This window comes from Cupressus sempervirens, chromosome 3 (genome assembly GCF_028749045.1).
Source record: "Cupressus sempervirens isolate cs-2001-9-10 chromosome 3, ASM2874904v1, whole genome shotgun sequence".
Lineage (NCBI taxonomy): Eukaryota > Viridiplantae > Streptophyta > Pinopsida > Cupressales > Cupressaceae > Cupressus > Cupressus sempervirens.
The window spans coordinates 782,886,031-782,911,682 of record NC_143120.1 but is presented as its reverse complement, the minus strand read 5'-3'; the positions used below and the strand labels follow the sequence as shown (position 1 = coordinate 782,911,682).

Genomic DNA, 25,652 nt, shown 5'->3' with positions numbered 1-25,652 from the left:
TGTACATTTTTGGGTATGCACGTGTCTAATAATCTAATTTATGAAGAAAAAAAATGAATGTTAAACCAAAAATAATGATCTTTCTACAATGTCTATACACATACTATTATTCATCATAATTTTTAATTGATAAAAAATATATAAAAATAATTTTATTCTAATTTATTTTGGTTTGTATGCTATTAATAATTTAAAAATAAATAAATATACTTGTATTCTATTTTGTTATGATTTGTAGGTTATTAAACAAACACTTGTGAATATATAAAGTTTTAAAATTAAAATAAATAATTCCTTTCTTGACTTTTTAAATATTTTGTATTCAATGGTTCTTATTTGAGTATACTTGTATGGATGTAGCTATCTTCAATTTTTGTGTTCCTCTTCTACATTTGTTATATGAATTTAAGAATATGAATGCAACTAATTTTTATTTTTCTTACATGCCTCTCATGTTGTATTAAATGCCTGAAATTATCTTATATATGCTTTCACCTTCTGTCACTCTCAGCGTACCCCTTGCTCCTTCGAGTGCAAGTGCTAGTTATTATTAGATATTAAATTATTGAAAGGGAATGATGATACTTCATTGGTGTCCTTTGAAAAAAATCTTGTAAGAAGACTATGTAAAAGAATGACTTGTTTGGAAGTGAGAATCTAGGTGGTCCTTGGTTGAAGGATACTCTTGTAGCCTCAAGTCTATAAGGGAATAGTTCTAAATATTGGAATATTTCTAAATTTCTTAATTGTAATGCTATAAACATATATGTAGAGATATTAAAATTTTCATTTTAATTGCAATCCAAGTTTTCCCATAAGTATCTGTAAAGATGTAAAAATTTTTAATTGCAATTTAACTTTTGCAATAAGTATCTATAAAGATCAATGTATTTTCCATGAACTTGTTAAGATCAGTGAATAGCATAGTTGTCAAAAATATGATGAGAGACTTCCATTTTTCGTTTAGATGGCCGAAATAGTTTTCCATCATGAAATAACTATTTCTAGCAGCAATTGCAGTTAAATTTAAACAAAATATTGTTTCTTTCTCAATTATAAAAACTGCACAAGCATAAATAACACCTTTTCTTTCTTGAGAACTACAGAAACACATACTTAGTTTTATGACCAGGGAATAGTTATTAACTAGTTTTATTTATAAATTTATAAATCTTTTATTTAGTAATTTACTTTAATTAGTATTAACTAGTTTTATTTATTTATAAATTAATAAAAAGTAGTTATTATAAATATTAAATTTCAATATGTTATTTTATGTAAATTTAGGATTTTTACACATTGATGAATTTTTTAATATGCTATTTTATATAATCACAAATAATTATGATAATTATAGTGTCGCTTTTGATAATAATTTAGTTTTGAAAAAAAAGATATATGAGCATTTTTTAAAATTATATTTTCCATTTTTACAAAGTTTAATTTAATGTATGGTTACTTATATGAGAAATAATTATGTTTTATTTTTTACAAACATTAAAATCTTGCATGTTTACTTAAATGAATAAAATTATATATATTAAATTTAAAGTTGTAAGAATTTGCCTAAGGGCAAAATTCACCCAGGAACTAAGAACTCAAACAGAAGCACACAGTAGACCAAAGAGAGAGAGAGAGAGTATGATCAGAATGACAATGTATTCAATATGTCATGATTCATGCAATGTAATGTAAAAGTACACTAGGAGTGCCTGTATTCAACATGAGTCTTGAAGTCTTGAAGCTTATGAACCAATTCATTCTTATGATGAAGGAAGAAGACCCAAGTGAATCTCGAAAAGTCATCAACAAATGTGAGTATGTAGTGGCCTTGGCTGATTGAAGTCACTGCAAAGGGTTCTGCTAATACAATGTGAACTAGTTGAAGAACAACTGGAGCTCGAGAAGACTTCCCTTTATTATACTTCTCCTTGAGATTCATATCCATTGAACAAGATGAACACTCTCCCTTAGAAAAGCTGATATTAGGTAGACCTTTGACCATATGTTTTGAGCAAAGTTGTTGAAGAGAACGGAAGTCAAGGTTACCAAACCACTCATGCCATAAGTTGATGTTTGAAGTAAAGTGAGTTAAAAAGGCTTGGGAAGAACTCTTAGGAACAAAGTGGGAGAAGGAGTAAAGCCTCTTGTGATCATTGACTTTCCCCACTGCTACCAATGAATCATCTTTAAGACTTTGCACCATCATAAAATTTGGAAGGAACTCAACCTTATGACCATCTCCTAGGTGAGTGATTTGGTAAACTGATAGGAGATTGGAGCTAAGATTTGGAACATAGAGAACATCTTTGAATTCTCCATTTTCCATTTCCACATGTCCTTTACCTTCAACTTCCATCTTAGTATCATCTCCCACAAAGATGTGTGCCACCTTTGACTGCTTCAATGAAGAAAAGTCATCCTTTGAAGAACCCATATGGTAAGAAGCACCTGAGTCAAGTATCCATTCCGAAGAAGAACTTGTGTTTGCCATAAGTGCTTGACCTTTACCTTTTGAAGAGGTTGAAGTTGAATCCTTGGAAGTACCTGGCACTTGAATCTTATTCTTCTTGAGTAGATTTTCTAACTCATTGATTCTTTTTGTCTTACAATGATGCTCATCATGATTTGGCTTTTTGTAATATGCACAAAAGAGTTTGTCCTTCTTTTCATTACTTCCCTTCTTGTTTGAAGAAGAACCACCTTGTTGAGAGGAGGATTGTTGTGTCTCAGATTGTGTTTTTTGCTTCCACTGCTTCTTCTTCTTGTTGCTTTTCCCCCTTGACTAGATTTATGATCATCACTAGCCACCAAGGCTTTGGTCTTTGATGACTTGAGAAGTCCAAAATCCACCAAGTGAGATTGTTCAACAATCAACATATTTTCAAAGCCATCAAAGGAAGGCTTCTAGTAAGCAGATCCCATGGTCAACCTATGAGTATTAAAATTTGAAACAAAGTTAGCGTACTTAGAAGGTAGCCTCTTCAGGATGTGATGAATCAACCTGTCATCTTTCATGGGATTTTCGAAATCTTTTAGAAGTGCCCTATACTCATTGACTTTAATGATGTAATCTTGAATTGTGTCATAATTCTTAGGATCCAAGAGAAGTAGATCATCCTCAATCTAAAATCCCTTTTCTTCATCCACCTTACCATACAATTGTTCAAGTTTGTCCCAAGCTTCTTTAGATTATGAACAATTTTTAATGTGAAAGAGAAGATCCCTATGTACACAAATCCTGATAACACCTAAAGCTTGTTGGTCTTGAATTTTCCAATCAATGAGTTCTTTAGCATCAGTAGGTATGGTAATTGTACCATCAACATATAGACTATATCCTTTTTCCATTAATCTACTCCATGCAATATCTTTCCATGTAGAATAGTTGTGTGAAGTTAGAGGAGGACATTTAAAACCCATGATGTAGAAAATGAAAAGAGAACAATAGAGAGACACAAAAAAAACAATACACACCCCCCCTTTTCACTCAATTAAAAGACCCTCCCCCAGAAAAGAAGTTGTTGGCACTTTATAATTAGTGCATTTACAATGGGCCACTTGTCAAAATGAACAAAGTGGACTTTCTAATTTTCTCTTACAACTGCCTTATAAAACTAAAATCTATCACTTAAGCACTGTAGCTTAGATTTACAACAATTCTGAAAAAGAATCAAAGCTTAACAATGCCAAAAAAGGCCTAATTCTGAAAGTGAGAAATTGTTCCACACAACCATATAATATGACTTCATATATGAAAATTAGACAAAAAAATACACACTTCAACAAAAAATGGAACTTGAAAAAGTGACCAGATGTGCCCGTACGGAGCTTCTAAAGTTGCAAAATGCAAGATTATGCAGGTACAGTCACCAAAAAGTGCAATTTTTGCAAAATTTGTGCACCAAAACAAGAAAAAAACAACACCACTAGAAAATTCAGGAAATTTTACCCAATTTAAAAAAAAATTGCACTTGAATTGGAGTTTGGATGTCCAAGATATGTGCTCACAAAGTCAGGTTGCCAAACTGAAAAGCAATCTAGAGAGGGGTCTGGAAGAGAAACTGTGATGCTAAATTTGACAGTAAATGACAGTCAATGTAGTTGTAAAACTCCTAAAAATGATGATCAAATGACTGTCAATTTTAACACCATGTTCTGATGATGTCAGCAAAAAAGTCAGGCCTAGGGTGATGTGGCAAATGATGTGTCTATTCATACTATATGAATTGTACATGTGCCAAGATCCATATTGATGATGTGGCATTGGGACCGATTTTCATGTGGAAAATGTGGCAGTACCGAGTCTGTTGACCATGCGGTTGAGTGGGCAAAGTATAGTTGTCCAACGTGGCACTAGGCTGGGATCCATGTGTCACTGTGTAGTTGGCAGGTGATGTGGGTAGTGAGTTGTCTCCTATGTGGGCGAATAGGAAACTATCGTGAGTCTTAATCGGGTGGCACGTATTGACTGCCAAATAATTAGGGGCAATAGGCAGAAATATGGCAAATTTTCAAATAGAATATTACTTGCGGCAGAATAAAATATACCTCCACAAATGGCAGATCCGAGGTTTCACTACACGGGTCTGCTATTTTTTTTTCTTTTGAATTTTTGCAAATAATGTGATAGAAAATAAAATAGAAAATGCAGATCTAAATAATTAAATTACAAATCTAAAAAAGGCTGTACCCGAATTGCTAATTGGGGCCTTCTTCAGGTTTTGATTTGCAAAATTTTTTTACCTCACGATCGACTTTGGGCCAAGGTAGTTGAGTTTATAGTCAATTTTCACTGATTCAACATTTTGGATGCAATGGCAAGGTTAGATCTGGCTCTACATGCTCTCAATTTTTTTAGCACTCCAGATTCGGGTTGAGGTGATGAAGCAAGTGTACTCTCAAACGGTTGTGTGATGAGAAAGTCTCCAAGTTGCTCTGATACCATGTAAGAATTTGCCTAAGGGAAAAATTCACCTTGGAACTAAGAACTCAAACACAAGCACACAATAGACCAAAGAGAGAGAGGGTATGATCAGAATGACAATGTATTCTATATGCCATGGTTCATGCAATGTAATGTAAAAGTACACTAGGAGTGCTTGTATATAAAGGCCTCTAAGATACATCTAGAATGCCTCATAATCAACACCATGATGTATCATACAACCAAGCACATGTCCACCAGATATGGGTTATCCTCCATTAAGCACGAAAGTAAGTGTGGTGATGAGAGGATAAGCCTACAAGGGTGTGACACGCAAAATAGTGTTGTAGACACCATGTGCTAAAATAGAGTTGTGTACTCCTGTGTTGTCTACATGGCAACTCAAAAAGGTGCACAAACTCCTAAGTGTCTCACAAATAAAAATAATAAAATAATGTAAAATATTAAAATAATGCATTAACCTAAGGGTGAACCCACAATAATGGGTTCCACTTTAGTGGGACGAACAAAAATGAAAACATGATTTGCATGTTCGCATGAACATAGGTTCACGCAAACATGATAAACATGTTTGCGCGAACGCCATGTTCGCATGAACATGCAAAATCACAAAAATTTTAACCTTTTTTTCTTTTTTTCTTTGTTTTTTCTCTTTTGACTGCCATAATTGTAGGACAATTATCTCCTACTGTAAAATAAAAAATGTCAAAATGTGCTTCTCGGAGCAAGCTTTCCAATGACTATAATTTTATTACATAATTTAATCATTAAGACTTTCAAATATGAGTTTAACTCATTATAGGTTCATTACCAATTGAACCTCAACCGACTTTGACATCTCGAGAAAATTAGTAAATTAGGTCAAAAAAAATTTGAAAAATATGGAGGCACTAGCTTATTGAGATACCTTTCTATTCAAAAAAAAAAATGGTTTATGATAAATTGACTTCAAATTATCTATGTCAAATGGAACGTATGTCTAAATTATGGTTCATGCCACTTCAAAACTTCATAAACTATACAATATCCAACAAAAATAAATCAAACCAAATGCAGACACTGGATATTGATGCTACAAATCCAATGCAGAAAGAATTACTTCATTATGATTTCTAGAAAAAAAGTTATGTGTGTCAAACAGACTGTCACTTTTTAAAATATTGAATTTTATTATGTACCACTTTTTGGAGGAGATAAAAAAAATTGACATAAATAAATTTTTTTTTTTAGATTAAAAAATATGGTTACAAAGTAGGAACAAAGTACTCAAAATCACTAGTTTATGTCATCTTGAAATTATTTATAGTTTTGGAGATATAGTCACTTGAACGTGACGTTTGTTGCAAAAATATTGATTTCAGAGTCAAAATTGGTCAAAAAGTGGAACCCATTATTGTGGGATCACCCCTAAGTAAACTTAAGTAAGTGTAATAAGTAAATACTTATTTACACCAACAAAATTAAGTTAAATATAAAATATTTAAAAGTGATACATGATATTATTTAGCCTCATGCATTTGTATATATAAAAATTTCATGTATATATATTAAAAAATTGAAATCATTATGTGTTTTGGTGTTTGGCTAAACTTTAGAAGTAAGAAATCTCAACTTCCCACCCCCCATCATGGTGTTTCCTGGTTGAGGGACCGCTAGGTTCATGCCCATGGCCCCATGTGTGGGGGTTATTCTCCACTGATAAAGTGTGCAAAACATCTAAAGCTAAAAACATGCCTAGCAATACAAGTCCAATGAAACTAAGGTCCATCACCAACACCAGTCTCTGGTGTTTTGGTGTTTGGCTAAACTTTAGAAGTAAGAAGTCTTGAGTTCCAACTCTGCCCCCTTTTCCCACCCCATCATGGTGTTGCCTAGTTGAGGGACCACCAAGTTTGTGCCCATGGCCCCATGTGTGGAGGTTATCCTCTGCTGATAAAGTGTGCAAAACATTCTTTTGTATATATATATCGTCATTATTTCTTTTTTTCAACTTTTAATAAGTCTATTTTTTTGAGCTCACCTTCTTGCTTTTGTATTAATTGCAATATTGCATGAGAAAGCATTTTCTTTTGGTGCCTATGTTATTATCATACTAATTCTTCAAGATCATTATATGATAGGCCGTTGATCGTTTGAAAATTAACACTATTGCAGTCACTGATTATTAATCTCCTATCGTAAATGATTTTTAAACTGTCGAAAATAAATTCAATGCTAATATCAAAAAATAACACAACTACAACTTCAGCAATAAAATACGGAAAGAAAGTCAGAACACAGAGAACACAATATTTTTGGACAAATCGTCCCTGGAAAAACCCCTAAGGGAAAACCAATTCTACAAATGGAAAATATATTAACTTTAGCAAATCAAGAGATACAAACTTCCTTTCCTCTCACTGGCAGAATTCAAACAACCTTCTAATTTCTCTTGTTGATATTCTCTATTGCTATCCCCAATGCTATCATTGCAACCTTACTAACACTACAAGATTGTTTGCTATCACTACAAATTCATTTGCTAACATTGCAAATGCTTCTAAAACTCTTGTTGTTCTCTATTTTGTTCTGTTCTATTCTCCAAATGCCTCCCTTGACCCCCTTTTATACTACTTAACCAAGAGGTTTCTAGTTGCTTCTTGATAAACACAACTCAACCAAGAAGTTTCTAGTTGCTTCCTAACCAAGAAGCTTCTAGTTGCTTCTAGAAGGAGTCAATTAATTAATAAATATTTGTCCTAACTCTAACAATTATTTGCTAATTAATCACATATGGACAAACAACTGTCCAAGCTACCTAAAACTAACATATGATAAATCCTTGCTATAACTGTAAATATAGCTTTCCATTGTTTTTAAATAAAAATGTTAGGCTATTGTTGAAAACATTGATACCCTGATCATTTCATGCTTGCTCAACCATATTACGATCCTTACATTTTTCATATTTGATAATCCTTCTTACATGATTATCATGATCATTTTAATCCGTGCTACCTGGTCAAAGTAAACAAATTTGGTTATCTAGTTCACAGTACAAGGAAATTTTTGGATTCAATTTTTGTATTCTTGGCAGTTAGTTGAAGTCATTCATCATTATAAAAATTTTTTTTTTTTTTTTAAAATTCAACAGTACAGTAAACTTCTATGCATTTTGCCTCTTTTGGAACTCCTCTGAAATTGCTAAGTTATATGGCACTGCCCTGTTAACTGGTGCGTCTCTGAGTATTTTAAAAAAATCATATAAAAATTCTTCCACTATCTAGTTACCAAGAGATAAGAATGGTTATATAATTTTTTCAATTCTTGGTTTTGTGAATTTACATATTTGATATATCTAAACTAATCATAATCCAATGAATACTATATTCTCTCGAAGTTTGATATATAGATACCATCGTAGCAATAGCAAACCAGAATTTTTCATAGTTCATGATGATTACGAGAGTACTCTTAAATTCTAACCATGAGAGCTTTTTTTAACAGATGACCAGAAATCCATTTAAGATGCAAATTATTGTTATATTGGTGCACTTTGCTTTAAAAGAAATCGATAGATACTGATCTCATATTTCAATGTAGTTTGAAAGAAAATTAAACACACCAAATTTGCACAAATCAAACACAGGATTTGCCAGCTTCATATATCAAAAGTGTCTTTTAGTTATTACTTACCTCTCCATTTTTGCAAAATAGTACTTTCCAGTATGCAAGATTAAACTATTTTCACTGACTATGAACTGTTTCTAGCAAAGCAAAGACAAATAATTATTTCTTGTTAAGATGGCTTGCAGGGATCTTTCAATTCTTTAAATCTTTTTGGTTGCCAATCTGTACATTTGCCCCAAAAAACACTTCTGCTTACACCATGAATATGTCCTTTACCTGTTGTTCCATTTGATTTCAAGCTAGCGAATTCTTAAAAAGTTAGTTGTGAGAAGGTAATTGAGTACAGTGAAAACTTACATGTATAATGCAAAGAAGAAAAAGTGGCTTGAAAGAAAATTCAAGGAAAAGGTACTCACAAAAGGTACCAATTGCAGACAAATAATCATTGTTATTAAAAATTAGTGAGTAAAACCACTCCAAGAAAACTTACAATCTTTGATCTCTTTGACTTGACATAGTTAGATTAAATATCACCACCTTACCAAGGGACATGTAACAAATGATAAATGGTACTTCTCAAATCCTTCATAACTCAAAATTTTCACTCTCATCTTTAAAGGGTCACCTTTACAAATCCTCGAGTGTCTTGGTAAATTTATGTTGCCTAATAGAGGACAAATGGAACCGATGTCTTCAAGAGCTAATCTTCCACTGGTAGATTAGCATAAACCAGTCCATCTACTGGCCTACCCTACTTCTATTTACATATTGAATTGGGATACAAGGAGCAATCAATAAGTCAACAAGCACTATTCATGTCCAAACAAAATGCAATCCTTGGTGTAGTTCCTACTAGTGCTTTTCAGAGTTGCAGGTCTTTTGGTGCTTCCCCCAAAGGCATGTTTTTTCCTTGATGTGGGAAACTTAGACATAGCAGAGGAAGATGGAGATGGTCTCTTCAGTTCTGCATGTGGAGAGCTCGGTTTTCTTTCACAATAATCAGATTTTAGAGACAAAATGTGGGACGTAGGCCATTTCTTTTTCAAAGCAAACTCTATTTTCAAATATTCAGGCTCCTCTATGAAAGCATGAAGATTCATCTTCAACCCTTGACTGTTAACTTCCTTGGTGTGTTTTTCTGTAGAATGCCTATTGTTGGATAACTCAAGCCTTAGAGTATGGATAGAATAAGGAAAATGGAGTATGGGAAATGGGGAAGGTCCATATGGAGTAGAATTCTCTGTTCGGTTTTCAAGAGCAATTAACTTTTGTTGCAATAGATCATTCTGCATTCTTAACTCTTGAATCTCCTGTTGAATTTCAAGGAGAAGCTCGTAGTGTTTAATTTTAACTTCCCCTTCATTTGCAATACTGTTGACCTATAATATCATGATACTCCCCATCAAAGATCATTTTATTGACCAGTTCCAAATAAAACTGAACTGTTAAAATAACATTTGATTAAAATCTAGTCATAACTTAGCTTTGTGGGAATCTCTTTTGCTTGATTTGCCCAGTGAAGAGTGTTTTTCGTTTTTGTATAAGCTAAATTATTTGGACTGATATAATTTGTAATAATGGTAGTTCAGCAATTTCCACCTAGTGAATCCTGCAATCATGCAATGTCTATCATGGTCAGTTGACCCTTAAAAGATCCTGTCAAGATAGTTTTTTCTTTTATATATTCAAACAGTTTCAATTGTTATGTAGATATATGCTGTACAAATTCCTTATAATGGCTTACATCATATTCCTTATAATGTCATTCTAAAAGCTTACAAGTGACAAAAGTAGAAACTGGGAAAAATCTTAAGGATAATAATTTTCACACCTTGAGAAGTTGAGTTAGTTTTGAATCTCTATAAGGTATGTGTCTTTTCCTTTCTACTAGAGCATTTATGTAGTTGCTAAGGGCCAAGAGTGATTTGTTTATTTTGGCTCCTTCCACACATCTGACTGTCCTTTGATTTGTGGCCACAGCCCTCTCAGACCCTGCCAAATCTACCAGAGATAGTTTACCCTTGCAAGTTCCAGTGTTTGATTCCCCATCCACTTCCCATTCCACCATAACCTGCAACAATAATAAAAAAATTTTAAAAAAATTTAAGATTCATCCTACATAATCTTCAAGTCAAAAAATTCCAAATTAGAGAACTCGTGTTGTGAAGTATGAAATGCAAACCTGAATAATAGCATGAGATCGAGATGAAGTTTCATTCATTCGAGTTGATGTTGTAGTTCTATTCTTATTTCCTTTTTGAAGTAATTCCATTACCTGCATGCAATCTTATTTAGACACGTTTTTTGTATGATTTGTATTCTCTATTATGTATCCAAATTTAACAAAAAAGTGAAAATCACACCTCTTTGGTTGAATGAGTCCTACATTGTGTGATCCCTAGCAACGATACATTGCCCTGAAAGAACGAAAGTTCATTTAGGTCAATAAAAGAAACCCCAAATGCTCACACAAAGAGCTTAAGATATGACTTCAAAAAACCTGTTTATCCTCTCTCAGAACAAGAGGTCTGCCAAGGGAGAGGAGATCCTTCATAGATTCATTGTAAATCTCAATATATGAAAGCACAACCACTGGTTCTTGGTAACACTTTTGCTACCCAATCTTTGTAAAGATATCTTTTATCAACATGGCCACCACACCTGGGGTCTCTATAGTTCCCAACATTTTATGATTTTTGCCTGCCCCTGTAGCTCCATAACAAAACACACATGCATTCTTTCCATGGAGAACATCATCAACAAGCTCTCCAGTGCTGCACACATTCATTCCAATCAATTACACAACATTCTATAGAATTCAGTACAACTACAAACAATATTAAAATGGAAGCTATTTTGAATTTTTCTTTTCTAGACAGCCTGCATGTTTGCATATTGTAGTATCCACAATAGGAATTGAGTAATATCTAATTGAATTTCTCTTCTCAAATGCTTCATACATAGTAATTGAAATATTTTTGTCACAAAACAAGATTAGATCACAAGAAATATCAGATATATTAGCGACAATTAAATACAAACACTTAACCAACTATCCACGCAGTAGCCTAGTCGGAATCTATTATTCACTTCTAGTGTAAGTATCACAGATATTTCTAACATGTAAGTCAATTCAACATAGAAAATTGGCAATAAACTTCTAAGATATGGTGCTCAATAAGCTCTTAGAAATTCTCAAGGGCGGGAGAGTAGAAACTAAGAGAAAGGGCCAAGAAAATTTAGTTTGTGTTATTTCCTATAGAAAATGAAGCCTATTTTATGCATGGTTTGAATGCATGTATTATTTCCTAGAGAAAATTCAGTTTGCATGGTTGGAATGCATGTATTATTTCCTGGAGAAAATGAAGCCTATTTAATCCAACGCGAACTATGCAAAGAAAGTGGGGCAAATGAGGAAATTAACTACCTTGCATTGTAAACTTCTTGTTGATCAACAGATTCATGGAAAATTGCATCGAATTTGTAAGTCTGAGTACTATTCTTCTTGGAACTTGAAATTTCCTTGTTTCCAATTTCTTTCAGCAAGAGGTCCTTGTCGCTCACGGCACCAACACAACTACGGGCACCCATTTTTTCTTCTTTTTTTGACAGAGGTCTGACCCTAACATAAACCTTAATCCTTTTTGTAAGCTCAGAAATGTTTTCCCTTCTACTCTTCCTACTCTTGCCACTAACTTGAAATTGTCCATCTGTAGAGTCACAAGATAATTCCTCTGACAACTCAAAGCAGAGCCCTAAATTTTCCACATTGAGAATTGCTGCAAAGTGGAGTCAACAGTTCCTTTTCTGCCACTATTGTTGAAATGCTTGTGCTACTCTGCTCCAATCTTCTTTCAAGCATAGACTTTGGAGGTTCTGCTACTTTAGAGGCTTCACTGAGGGGCTTGGCATTTTTGTCTGAGTGAATTTGCCTCTGCTTCAAGCCCTTAAACCCATCCTTGAAAAGAGCAAAAGTAGAACAACATATCCTTTTATATGAATCTGTATGACAATGGTTCTTCGTCTTCTCTAGAGATGATTTAGAAGTACTACAGCTCCACAGTGAACAAGCATATATGATACCCAAGAAGAGCATTGGAAATAGGAAAACCAGAGAATTTAAACAAGAAAATTCCATGATATCATAAACAGGGCTCATTTTCAAGAGTTCCTCGCTCTGTCCTTGTACATATAGTCAATGAACAAAGAAGAATAATTCAAAATTTGAAGCACATTTTCCATAATTTATAATCAGTCGGCCACCATCTTTGAAAAATAGCATAAAGTTAGCTGATAGAAAATGTCTCTCAATGATTTCTGGGCCTTCCAAGGTCTGACAATAGGATTTTTCTTGCAGGTTTGGATGATACAATGTTGCTATCCATAATTGATTTTTAATTTACAGTTAGCAGTGAACGTTAAAATGTCTGCGAATTTTGCTGCCGTAATTGTTTTCCATCTTGAAGAGTATCCATCATTCATCGCACCATTGATTTCTCAGTAAAGAGCATTAAAGTGATTGAATATATATAAGTATAAAACTACATTTATATATATTTTTGGGAGTAATACCCAACTATAAGATACATTTCATTGTCTCCATATTGAATTTTATAAATGCTTAATTACTAGCTTTTGTAGTGAAAGTAGGTGCATTGGTTATGCTGAGAAATACGTTTGTTGTTGGCTTTTGAGATGCATTCTATGTTGTTGATGTGAATTGTCTTAGGGGAGCCTTATATGACTGCAAATTATGCAATGGTTACTTGGAGTGTTGATGTAGATTGTGTCAAGATAGTTTTAAAAATTTAATTACACAATTATTGAGATCTAATATTTTTCTTACTGCCTTACATCATTTTATTATATTACTATGAAAATATTGCTAGATTATAGTAAACATTATCTTTTGATTAAACTCACCATCATCATTCCCTCAAGCTTTCTCACATGTAGTGTCCCTCCTGCTTAATCCTCTGCAAATCTCATTCCTTTTGGAGACCTTTGTCTTCTTGGTACCCTGGTTGAATTTAATCTTTCAATTTCTTGAGTATTCTTTCTTGCTTCCTTAAATCTTCTCCTTCTCTTCCTAGCCTCAAATCTCCACACAAAAGGAGTAAATTTATTGTTTTCAACTGTTTCCACACGCACATGGTCATCCACATAATTCATCCCTAACCCTAAAAATACTCTCGATAGCAATGAATCTAGTCCCAACAAGGAATGTTGAGTTAATATTTTAAACCATTTTTTTTGCAGTTAATAATTTTGAACCACTTGTGACGCTTAATTTCACTACTGCGATTAAATTTTCTCCCTAGATGCTTACTGGGATCCTTCTGCAACAACCCTTGAGGCTTACTAGGATCTGCCTATTGTTGTAGGCCAAGGGAGCATGACCAATAACCATTTCATATTGAAGTATGCCAACACTCCACCAATAGGGAATTTTATCATGACCTTTAGAAAATATGAATTTAGGTGCCATATACACTTACGTCCCACACATAGAATTGGATCACATTTATTCATCAATTTTGGATGTCATTGTACAATTGTTTTGAACAAAGATCCAATACTATGTGTGGCCACATACTTCTATTCGAGATCTAAATCCAAAGTCGAATACAATCTTGATTTTTCCTTCAATGAGTTTGAACTATAAAAGGATGTTCCACCTATGTCAAGATATCCCTCTCTACTTTCATGTAGTCCACATGATTCTCTATAATAACTTTATCCTTTCGCATTACTAATTTCACGGTGTATATATCACTTGTTGCTCCCTTTCTTCTCACCTGGAACACCTTACAAAAATGGTGTTTCATATTACAACACTAATTACACCACTGCGCCAGATGTGATTGCTCAGTCCTCATTTGGACACGAAGTGTTTGTCCTACAAGAATTTACTACACATAGTCGCATACATCTGAAGGTAGTTCAATATTCATGAGGCAAGTTTAAAACTATGATAAATGCTAACTTTTGTTTTAGTGAATTGATAAGAGCCAATGGAGCATGATCTTTCCAAAAGCTCAATTAAAATGCGGTGTGCATGGGGCCTGTGATGCTCATGGGGTGTGCTTCAACGCAAGAGACACTTAATTTTGCAGTTGTAAGTAAGAATTCTATCCTGAAAATTATCAGGCATGGAATTCATGTAAGTGGTTGAGTGGTTGTGTTTGGCATAATCCATTGAGCTATGAAAATGCTATAATGGCAGGGTGGTTCCTCTAATTCACCAATGTATCTTTGCTCGATGAATAGGCTCCTCAATATACACAAATATTTATTCTGCAAGGATGTAAGAGTATATGCCTCAATAGTTTCTCCTACTTGGTCCTCACTGATTCCAATCCTATTATTTGTAAATTATGGTTTGGTGATCTACTGAGCATGCAGGCTAAGGATAATTCATCCCAGGGAGAGACATTGTTCATAAGATTGACTTCTTTCAATTTGCAGAAATCACAATTCAAGGGAGGAAGAAGAAAATAAATTGCACTCTTCAATTCAATTCCTTTGTGTATTATCATTTTGGGTACTTTGTTTTTGGGTTTTCGACACAAGAATAGAAGAGCCCATCAGAAGATTAAGAATGAAGACATACCAAGATCGAGAATATTCACCTATCAAGTTAGGTAGTTGTTTAATTTATGAGGACAAAAGATCATGTCCATTCCTCAAGGAATGTTAGGATTGAAGAATACTTCAAGAGCGCTAGGGTTAGAGTGCAAGGGTGAATAAGGTATTCTAGTTCTTTTAATAATGTAAAATCGATTGCACAAGTACCATATCAAATATGTCAAAATTAAACTAAAAAATAATACACAAGCAATCAAAGAACTTGTAACATCATATTTGTTTTTTAGGGAAACTCAGTTAAGAAAAAGACCCTAATGGGGATGGTACCCACAAAGATATTAGTAACCCTCCTTCCCTCCCTCTCCCCCTATCAAACCCCTAACCTCTATCTTTATCTCTATCTAACTCCTAACCCCCTCTCTCTAATCCCTAAACCCCTAATCCTCTAACTCCTCACTCCCTCCCTTTACCTTTCACTAACCCCCCATCTCTCTTTGTGTACTAGTTCTACATAACCCAATCGGGTTTAGTAAGACTTGACCAACTTTTGAGATACTATTGATGATGTAGTTAGGACTCAATAATGCAATTGAATTACTAAAAAGTGTAATTAAAAGAACATGTCAGCGATTATTATGTTTTTTAATTGTGGGCCACAAGATTCTACTATTGTTTCACATGTCTTTCTACACAAAGTATGCAAATATTTAGTCATTTTTGCTTGGGAATGTTGAATTTGATCTATTTTCTTGTCTCTACACATTGTTTTATGTTTGTATCTTGTGATTGAGCATAAAGAAATGATGCAATTTTTTTAAATTTTGTATTTGATCGTGTATTTTTGTTCATGTTATTTTTTATATGGCAATTTTCTTTGAAATGATGAATTTGATCTATTTTCTTGTGTTCACATGTTATTAGATGTTTGTATCTTGTGACTAAGCATAAAATAGTGATTCACATTTGTTTAATTTTGTATTTGATTTTTTATTTATTTCATGTTATTGTTTGTAGGGTGATTTGCATCTACAATCATGGGAAAGACTAAGAGAGGAACTATTGAAAAATGAGAGGCAACAAAGGCACAAACAAGAGAGCGAATGAGGAGATTACATGAAGGTGCATCTTCAAATGCCTCCAATGTAAGTGATGAAAATCTACCAATTCAAATTGACATGATCAATGCACCTAATGTTGCAAATGAAAATCATGAGCATGCAACTATTGATATTGATGTCACAAATGCACCTAATTCAACAAAAAAAAATGTTCTACATACAACAATTGTAATGATTATGACAAATACACATACACCTCCTAATGCACCTAATGTGACATCTCAAGTTGAAATGATGAATGTACACAATGCAAGTAATGGAAATATAGAGCATGCACCTACATCAACATCTCCTAGAATAATTTGTAGAAACCCAAAGTTTCTAATTGACATAGATGAAAATATTTTGAAGCCAGTGCATGATAAAATGTTAGCAAGAAGTTCTAGAAGAATTGTTAAAAAGATTTGGAATAAATATTTTGAAAAATTAAATCAAAGTAGAAGATGCCAACTTTTCATTGAAGTGCTTAAAAATCTTAAATTTAGATGGACAATGATAATTTAGGTGTTAAGAACATCTAAAAATAGTAGTGATGGAAGTATTGTTAGAAATCTCTTTGATGCATGGGTAAGTGCACCAAGTTGTGGTGCCAAAAGGGGGTTATAAGTGGACACCTTTTTCCTGAAATCATCAATTTCTAAACTTCAACAAGAATTTGAAGATATTTATGCTCAAAATTTTAAGATATGACAAAAACAAAAGTTGTAGTCCTTTGAATCTAGTTTCTAAACTACTAATTTTTTTCCAAAATGGTTTAGTTTTAGGTCCTCAAAAAGGAGGCCACAAAAAGTGGCACTATTTATCCCAAAAAAACATAACACAGTACAAAGTGTGGCCCCCCTAAAATTTTAACTTTTTTTTTTAAAACTCTTTAATCACTCTGGTCAAAAGTTACTTAACACTATGTAGTTTATCCCAAATTTTTCGGGTAATTTTAATTTGTATTTTTTTAAAAATGAATTTTTTAACTAGACACATCCCAAAAACATGAAATATCTATGTGCTCTGCCTAGAAATAATTGAAAACTAATCTAAAATCAAAACTTTTTTTTTTCAAAGTATGTAGAATAGAGTCTAGTTTCTAAAAAACTAAGTTGTTGCAAAATTTGATGAACGAGCTAAAATCTATAGCCCAATTAGTACATGGTGGTTTTTGACAAAAAATGGACATACATTCAAAAGTAATTATAGATTAAAGCCTTGAAATAGTTCAAATTTAAAATAAATTATATGGTTATATAGGTAACACAGAGACCTACAATGTCATGTAACCCGATCTTATTGATGCCCAACCATGAGGAATCTTGAAGGAGAGCACATAAGAAAAATCAATCATTTTTTGTATGTTTGTTGGAAAACATGTCTCAGACCTGTTTATAAACTTCAAACCTTTGGGTTGGATCTCCAAGGCAAAACCAACCCTTAGGTGTGATTTTGATGCAAAGCTTTCAATAGCATGTATGCCCTATAGCGCGCACACGCTATTTAAGGCATTTGAATTTTGGTCTCAATAGTGTGTGCGCGCTATAGTGTGCATGCACTATTGAGACCTAAATAGTGCATAGAAGAGATGCAAAGCAAGAGCAAGAGAGAGCTGGGGGGTAGGGCAGGGGCAGGAATGGTTGTGTGTCTGAGAGAGAGACAAAGAGAAAGTAGGGGATGAGAGAGGGGAGAGAGTAGGGGATGGGAGAGAGAGGAAGTGAGAAAGAGTAGGGGTGGCAGAGAGAGTATGGGATGGGAGAGAGAGGAAGTGTGAGAGAGAGTACGGGTGGCAGAGAGAGTACAGGATGGGGCAGAGAGGAAGTGTGAGAGAGAGTAGGGGTGGCAAAGAGAGAGTATAGGATGGGGGAGAAAGATGAAGTTTGAGAGAGAGTAGGGGTGTAGAGAGAGAGTACAGGGTGCAGGAAGAGAGAGATTAAGAGTAGGGGATGGGGAGAGAGAGATTAAGAGTAGGAGATGGGGGAGAGAGAGAAAGTAGGTAGTGGGAGATGGAGTGTGAGAGGGAGAGAAAGAGAGAGGAGGATGGGAGTGCACGTGTGTGAAAGAGAGAGAGTAGGGAATGAGAGAGGGGGGAGACAGAGTAGCTCGAGAAAGAGTAGCTCAAGAGAGTAGGGGATGGGAGAGGAAGAGAGGGGGGGGCTGGAAATGTGTGTAAGAGAGAGAGAGAGAGTAGGGGATAGGAGAGAGTGTGAAAATGTGAGAGAGAGTAGGAGGTAGCAGAGAGAGAGAGTAGAGAGTGAGAGTAAGAGTGAGAGAGAGTGAGAGAGAGAGAGAGAGAGAGAGAGAGAGAGAGAGAGAGAGAGAGAGTGGTGGGAGAGGGAGTGGGAGAGAGAGAGCGAGTGAGAGACAAAGTAGGGGATGGGAGAGGAGAGAGGGGGGATGGCTGTGTGTGTGTGTGAAAGAGAGAGAGTAAGGAATGGAAGAGGGGAGAGAGAGAGAGAGAGAGAGAGAGAGAGAGAGAGAGAGAGAGAGAGAGAGAGAGAGAGAGAGAGTAGGGGATGGGAGAGAAATAAAGTAGAAAATGGGAGAGGGAGTGGGAGAGGGAGAGAGAGGGGGGATGGGAGTGTGTGTGACAAATCTAGAGAGTAGGGGATGGGAGAGGAGAGAGAGAGGGGGGATGGGAGTGTGTGTATCTATGAAGGAAAGAGAGTAGGGGATAAGAGTGTGTGTCTATGAAGAGAAGAGAGTGGGGGGATAAGAGTGTGTGTCTATGAAAGAGAGAGAGTAGGGGATGGGAGAGGGGAGAGAGAGTAGGGGATGAAGGATAGAGAGTAGGTGATGGGAGAGGGAGAGAGTGAGAGTAAAGGATGGGAGAGAGTGTGAGAGAGAGAGTAGGGGATGGGAGAGAGTGTGAGAGAAAGTAGGGAGAGGGAGATAGAGAGAGGGGGGTGGAAGTGTGTGTGATAGATCTAGAGAGTAGGGGATGGGAGAGAAGAGAGAGAGGGGGGATGGGAGTGTGTGTGTGTGTGTGTCTATGAAAGAGAGAGATTAGGGGATGGGAGAGAGTATGAGAGTGTGAGACAGAGTAGGGGGTGGCAAAGAGAGAGAGTACGTGATGGGAGAGATAGAGTGAAAGGATGGGAGAGAGTGAGAGAGAGTAGGGGGTGGCAGAGAGAGTGTACGGGATGGGAGAGATAGAGTGAAAGGATGGGAGAGAGTGAGAGAGAGTAGAGGATGGGAGAGAGTTGGGGATGGGAGAGAGAGAGTAAGAGTAGGGGATGGGAGAGAGAGAGTAGAGAGGGAGAGAAAGAACTTGAGAGAGAGATAGTAGGCAGTGGAAGAGGGAGTGGGAGAGGAGGAGAGATAGGGGGATGGGAGTGTGTGTGAGTGATCTAGAGAGTAGGGGATGGGAGAGGAGAGAGAGAGGGGGATGGGAGTGTGTATCTATAAAAGAGAGATTTTAGGGGATGGGAGAGGGAAGATAGAGAGAGTAGCCAGAGAGAGAGAGAGAGAGAGAGAGTAGCCGATGAGAGAGAGAGAGTAGGTGGTGGGAGAGGGAGAGAGAGGGAGGATGGGAGTGTGTGTAAGAGAGAGTAGGGGATGGGAGAGAGTGTGTGAGAGAGTAGGAGGTGGTAGAGAGAGAGAGAGAGAGAATAGGATACATTCAAAGAGGTGGGAGAGAGTGTGAGAGAGAGTAGGAGGTGGCAGAGAGTAGACCTACATTCCTAAATGAGCCTTAAAAAACTCAGTTGCTTCATACTTCTCTTGAGATCCCAAGGCTTTAGTATGTTGGATAAAACCCAAAAGGGTATCCAAATCAGTGATTCTTTTCTTTGGGTTGTGAGGAGATGTTTGCAATTTTCAATGTTCAAGGCTACAAGCCTAGTCTTGAGTTTGTGAAGCAACTAGCCAATAAAAGTTGGATACTTTGAATCTAATGCTGAATTCATGTTATTTTGGACCTAAATAGACCCTTTCCATGCTTGGAAGTCACCCCTAGTCATTATTTGTATTTGTGGGGTTTTGTGTCAAATATGCCTATGGGCCACTTTTTAGGCATAAAAATGAGCAATATAGGTGATTTTTCAAGGAAAAAAAGAATTTTATGTTTCTTAGAAGGTTATAAATGTCATTAAGGTCATTAGGTTAAGTTTTAGGCATCTAGGAGTTAAGATGTCAAAAATTGCAAAAAAATTGCAAAAGTTGTCAAAGCAAAATTGTAAAAATGCTGACAACTTTGCAAGAGTTTGGGAATTGGTGAAGGGATGAGCAATTGGAAATAAGTTATTTTTCTATTTCTGAACTTGTTCTAAGTCATAGAATTGGAATCAAGTGAAAAATGTAAAAATTGCACTTTTTGTGCAAAGTTGTATTGTTGAAAGTTGTAAAAGTTGCTCAAATTTACAACTTAGTGGAAAAAGGGTCGTGGGATCAAACTGTCTTCTCTGTTAGCTCTAAGTGGCTAGGTTAACCCTATATCCAACCTCATCCTATCCTTTTTAGTGGTCGAACATTCTTGGCACACCAAAATGAAACATGCCTAAGGGTCACTAAATGCCATAGGGTTGCGATCTTTGATGAGGCATATCTCGGAGCTCGTGCAAGGTATAGATGCAATTCTAGTTCCTATAGGATGGTGTTGCAGAGACCTACAATAAAATCTCTTTCTTTTTGGAGATCACACTCCATTTTCATTTTATGATGCCATCTCGAGTGATGATGAAACTTGCAGTGTTGGCCAATACAAAGTTGCCAACTACCAAATCTCTCTCACCTTTCATCGTGGGATCAAACTATCTGCTCCATTAGCTCTAGGTGGCTGGGTATATCCTATCCCCAACCTTGTCTTGTCCCCTTCAGTGCTCAAACATTCTCAGGCATGTCGAATCAGAACATCCCTAAGGGTCACTAAATGCCATAGGGCTGCGATCTTTGATGGGGCATATCTCGAAGCTCGTGCAAGGTATGGATGTGATTCTAGTTCCTATAGGATGGTGTTGTGGAGACCTACAATAACCTCTCTTTCTTTTTGGATATCATACTCTGTTTTCATTTTATGATGCCATCTCGGGTGATGCTAAAACTTGTAGTGTTGGCCAATACAAAGTTGCCATCTACCAAATCTCTCTCACCTTTCGTTGTGGGATCGAACTGTCTACTCCACTAGCTCCAGGTGGCTAGGTAAACCCTATCCCCAACCTCATCTTGTCCCCTTCAACATTCAAACATTCTTGGGCAGGCTGAACTGGAACATCCCTAAGGGTCACTAAATGCCATAGGGCTATGATCTTTGACAGGGCATATCTCAGAGCTTGTATGAGGTATGGATGCAATTCTATTTCCTACAGAATGATGTTGCAGAGACCTACAATAACCTCTCTCACTTTTTGTAGATCACACTCCATTTTCATTTTTCAATGCCATCTCGAGTGATGCTGAAACTTGCAGTTTTGGCCCATACAAAGTTGCCAACTACCAAATCTCTCTCATCTTTTTTCGTGGGATCAAATTGTTTACTCCGTTAGCTTTGGGTGCCTGGGTAAATGTGCCAAACCTCTCTCACCTTTCATATGTCTTTTTTGATGTGTTCCAAGATTCTAAATATTAATTTGAACTCAGTTGATATGGCTGTAATGATGTGTAGGTAGTACTTTACAAAGTGTTTAATGGTTATCTAATTTCAACTTATTATATGATGTAGCCAAGTGCTAACTCAATTATCATATATGGTATGTTGTACTATTTAATTTTTTTAAAGAACTAATGCTTATCATTCATCCAAATTTAGTTGTTATAAAGATGCAAATGTTAGTGAATGACTTCTTGCTAATACTATTCTTCTATCAGATCTAGATTTCAACCCTTTTGTGGATCTACAGGCTCAATCATGAGCCCATAGGATTGGCCAAGAGAAAACTTTGATTGTATATCAATTGATTACAAAATGTTCAATTGAGGAAAAAATATTGCACTGATCAAGAAGAAAACTGGCCATGTAGAATCTAGTTATGAATTCTAATAAGAATGGAACTATTAAGGAATTGCATGATATATTTATCCATAGCGCAAGAAATATTCTTAATGAGCATGGAATTGTTGGTAAATCTATTAAATACACAGAGGAAGATATAGAAAGCCTACTTAATAGAGAGATTAATTTGAAACAAAAGGACATTTCAGAAGAAAATGGTTATCTTGGTGCCATCTAGGGTATGTCAATTACTCAAGATGAAGAGACAAAACCTATAGTTAATGGGAAAGAGTGGAAAGACCTTCTTGGACTAATGAAAGAAGTTACAGATAATGAGGAAGAGCTAGGAATGGGAAAGCAACAAAGGAAAGAAGTAACATATGCATGTGAGCCTATGTTAGATGACGATGATGAATACTCACCATCTACTAGTAGCTCAAGTAGTGATAGAAGCTCTTTAGTGCACATGTACACAGACACAAAAATTTTAGATAGAGAAGTAACAAGTGCTATAGAATTATCCACTGAGCAATGTGAAGTGAAGCCTTAGATTGGATCATTATGCGCTTCATTCCAGCACTTCATTCCAACACCACATATGTTCCAATTAGAAATGTCTATTCATCAATGCCCTTGCATTTATAGGACTTGGGAAGCCAGGATACTCAAGCTGGGCATGATCCCTCAAAGTTTTTGTCAATATATATTAATGATCTTAATAGAACAACAAAAATTTCATTGCCACCTTTGGTGAGGTAGTCTCACTCATTTTACAATGAAGGCCAACCCTCTACATTCCAAGGTTTTAATTCAGCTAACAAATGGAGAGCTTCTCAAGCTACTAATTTCTTTCATGGAGTCCCTAATAAATCTCAAGGTTCTCATTTAGATGATCAACTGTCAGGAGGTCCACGAATAGACCCACTGTTTTCCCACTTTTGGTGTTGGGAGGTCTTGGAACATCAAAACCCACTTTGCTAGTATTGGAAATCTGATTGAAAAGCTCATTGTTGTTGAAGATCAGAGAGGGAGATTGCTGTAAAAGAATGTTTCAATCATTGTTTTTCTATTGATGTCAAACTTGCTATTTGTAGGAATGATATTTTCTTATAAGATTCAAGCACTATCACTTAGTTGATTGATGAAGAGGATTTGATCAACAAGATATAACAAGAGCACCTAAGAGAAAGGTTGAGTTATGATGTTGTAATGAAGTGCAAGGATCAGCTAAGACAATGGTTAAGTAGTGTATTGATAACATACTCGAAGATACAGAGGATGGTCACACTTAGACATAATTAAATGAAGAAGTTGTAACAAATTTGACTACAAAGCTTTAACCTTGATCATTAGTTAAAGTCGAGAAAATCAGTTGAAGTCAAGCAAATTCTTAGTAGAAGCCGAGTAACAGAAATTTTTCAGTTAGTGCCGAGTAATCTTGAGTGTGGAGTAAAAGATCAGGTGCTGAGCATTAGAAATTTTTTTAGTTAGTGCCGAGTGATCTTCAAGTGTCGAGTAATCTTCAAGCGTTGAGCACCAGGGAAAACATAGTTGATGCCGAGTAACATAGTATGTGTCGAGCACTAGTATTTTAATAGTGCCAAGCTACTACATTATTTCAAATAACAAAGATCTGCCAAATCCAAGCTGACTTAGTGGTTACATTGAATTTTGTGAACAAATGGGAGGATAAGGATGATGAGTTGTTGGCATAGAATCATATGTAAACCATTTTTGGGCAAATTCTAATGGATTATTCAAGAAGTTTCTAGAGGAAACAAAATATGGGTTAGATGCAATGAATCCTACCTAATCCATGTGAATTGAAATTGAAGAAAAGATGAACTGAGCAGGAAAAGGAACTTTACGACTTCTATTTAAGAAGTCATAAACCAAGGAGAAAAGAGTTGTTGATACTATTGTTGTAGAACTGTCATATCTGAGAAGTGATTGAAAGAGTGTTAAGAAGGAGAAGGAAGAGAATAGAGGCTTTGCTTCTACAAGTGGTCATGAAGAGATAATTTCTCTGGTACATTGAGTATGGAGACTCAAGGAGACAAAGCTTGAAAGATAAGGCAAGTGGTTAAGATTTGCAGAGATAGAAGGCCAGGCAAGGGTATGGGTGGAGAGGTGATTTGAGGTCTGCAAGATAAGTTGTATGTTGTAATCATGTCAAGATTTTCTAATACTCTCTAGCAATTGTATTAGATCTAAAAATCCTATGGACTTAGGTTGGCCTAATAGCCATTTGTAAATCCTTTAACAAGGTGGCATTCCAAGTGAATGTTCTAAAAGTCCTTTTACCAGGCCCACTTCTAACAGGGTGGTTAAATCTTCTAACAAGGTCACATTTAACAGTGTGGATTGTAAGCCTTTAACATGGCAGGCCTTTCGTCGGGCATCACTTCAGAAGGGTGAGAATTGAGTAGCATGTTACTAATGGTTTTTCCCAAATTGGGTTTCCACGTAAATCATTGTGTCATGTGTTGATTTCTTGTGTCTTATACTTGCATGTTGATTTATAATAGCTTGCTAATTAGATAAGTAAAATCTTAGATAAATGAATGGTTAAATTGATTCACTACATTCAGTGAAAAGTTTGAATAGGACATTTGGACCATGAATAACTAATTCAACCCCCCCTCAGTTATTCTAACTTGATTCTAACAATTACCTTGTGGGAAGAAGGTCATTACTTATCCAATAAGGGGAAGTCAGATTCTTGTCTCCCTTGGCTGAGTGGAGTTTGTAACTTGTTGGAAAATTGTATTATCTATGCTATATTCATTTGGAAGTGAGTCATAATCCTTTTTAAGTCCTTGTGAAGTTAGGAGAATTTTGGTAGTAGGTTGATTTATTTGGTACTTCCTTGTGCATACTCTGCATCATCCCCCATCTTGAGTCCTTTCTATGACATGCAATGGAAATCTTACATAGTCTAATTCTAAAATTTTTAAATATTTAAATTGTTGATTAACACTCTTCTCTCATAGCAATTTTAGAGTTGACTCAATGCATGTTTGTGCAATAATTTATTATATGTTGGTAATACAATATATTAATTTGATAATATTTAAGATTAACTTGAATAATTAGATTTACATTTTTTTTACATAACAAGAATAATTTATGACAATTGCATTGTACTAAAATGAATCTAATCTACACATTAATCTAGGACACCTGCATGGTTTATTATTGTTAGTATGAATACAAAGTTGGTGTAGTTGAAGAATTTGACCTTGGATAACACAAGATAACACAACTCTTGCGATCTAGTGATCCCTCCTAAGGTATTTTCCATACCACTAATCCTCATAGAAAACTTAAGACATAAAATATATGGGTGAAATAGAGGGTAGGAGCATAGTTATAATATCACTTTGTGCATTGGGTTAATACTATAAAGGGTAGGATTGGTACAATGTTGATTTGTAGGTAATACTATTATAGATCTTGCATTGTTACTATGCTTATT

The 25,652-nt window shown here is 35.4% G+C and overlaps 1 pseudogene; it reads right to left on the bottom strand.

Annotated features, from left to right (window-relative positions):
* Positions 1–9,366: 9,366 nt before the first annotated feature.
* On the bottom strand, positions 9,367–12,716 carry LOC149569128 (kinesin-like protein KIN-8A; annotated as a pseudogene).
* Positions 12,717–25,652: the final 12,936 nt, after the last annotated feature.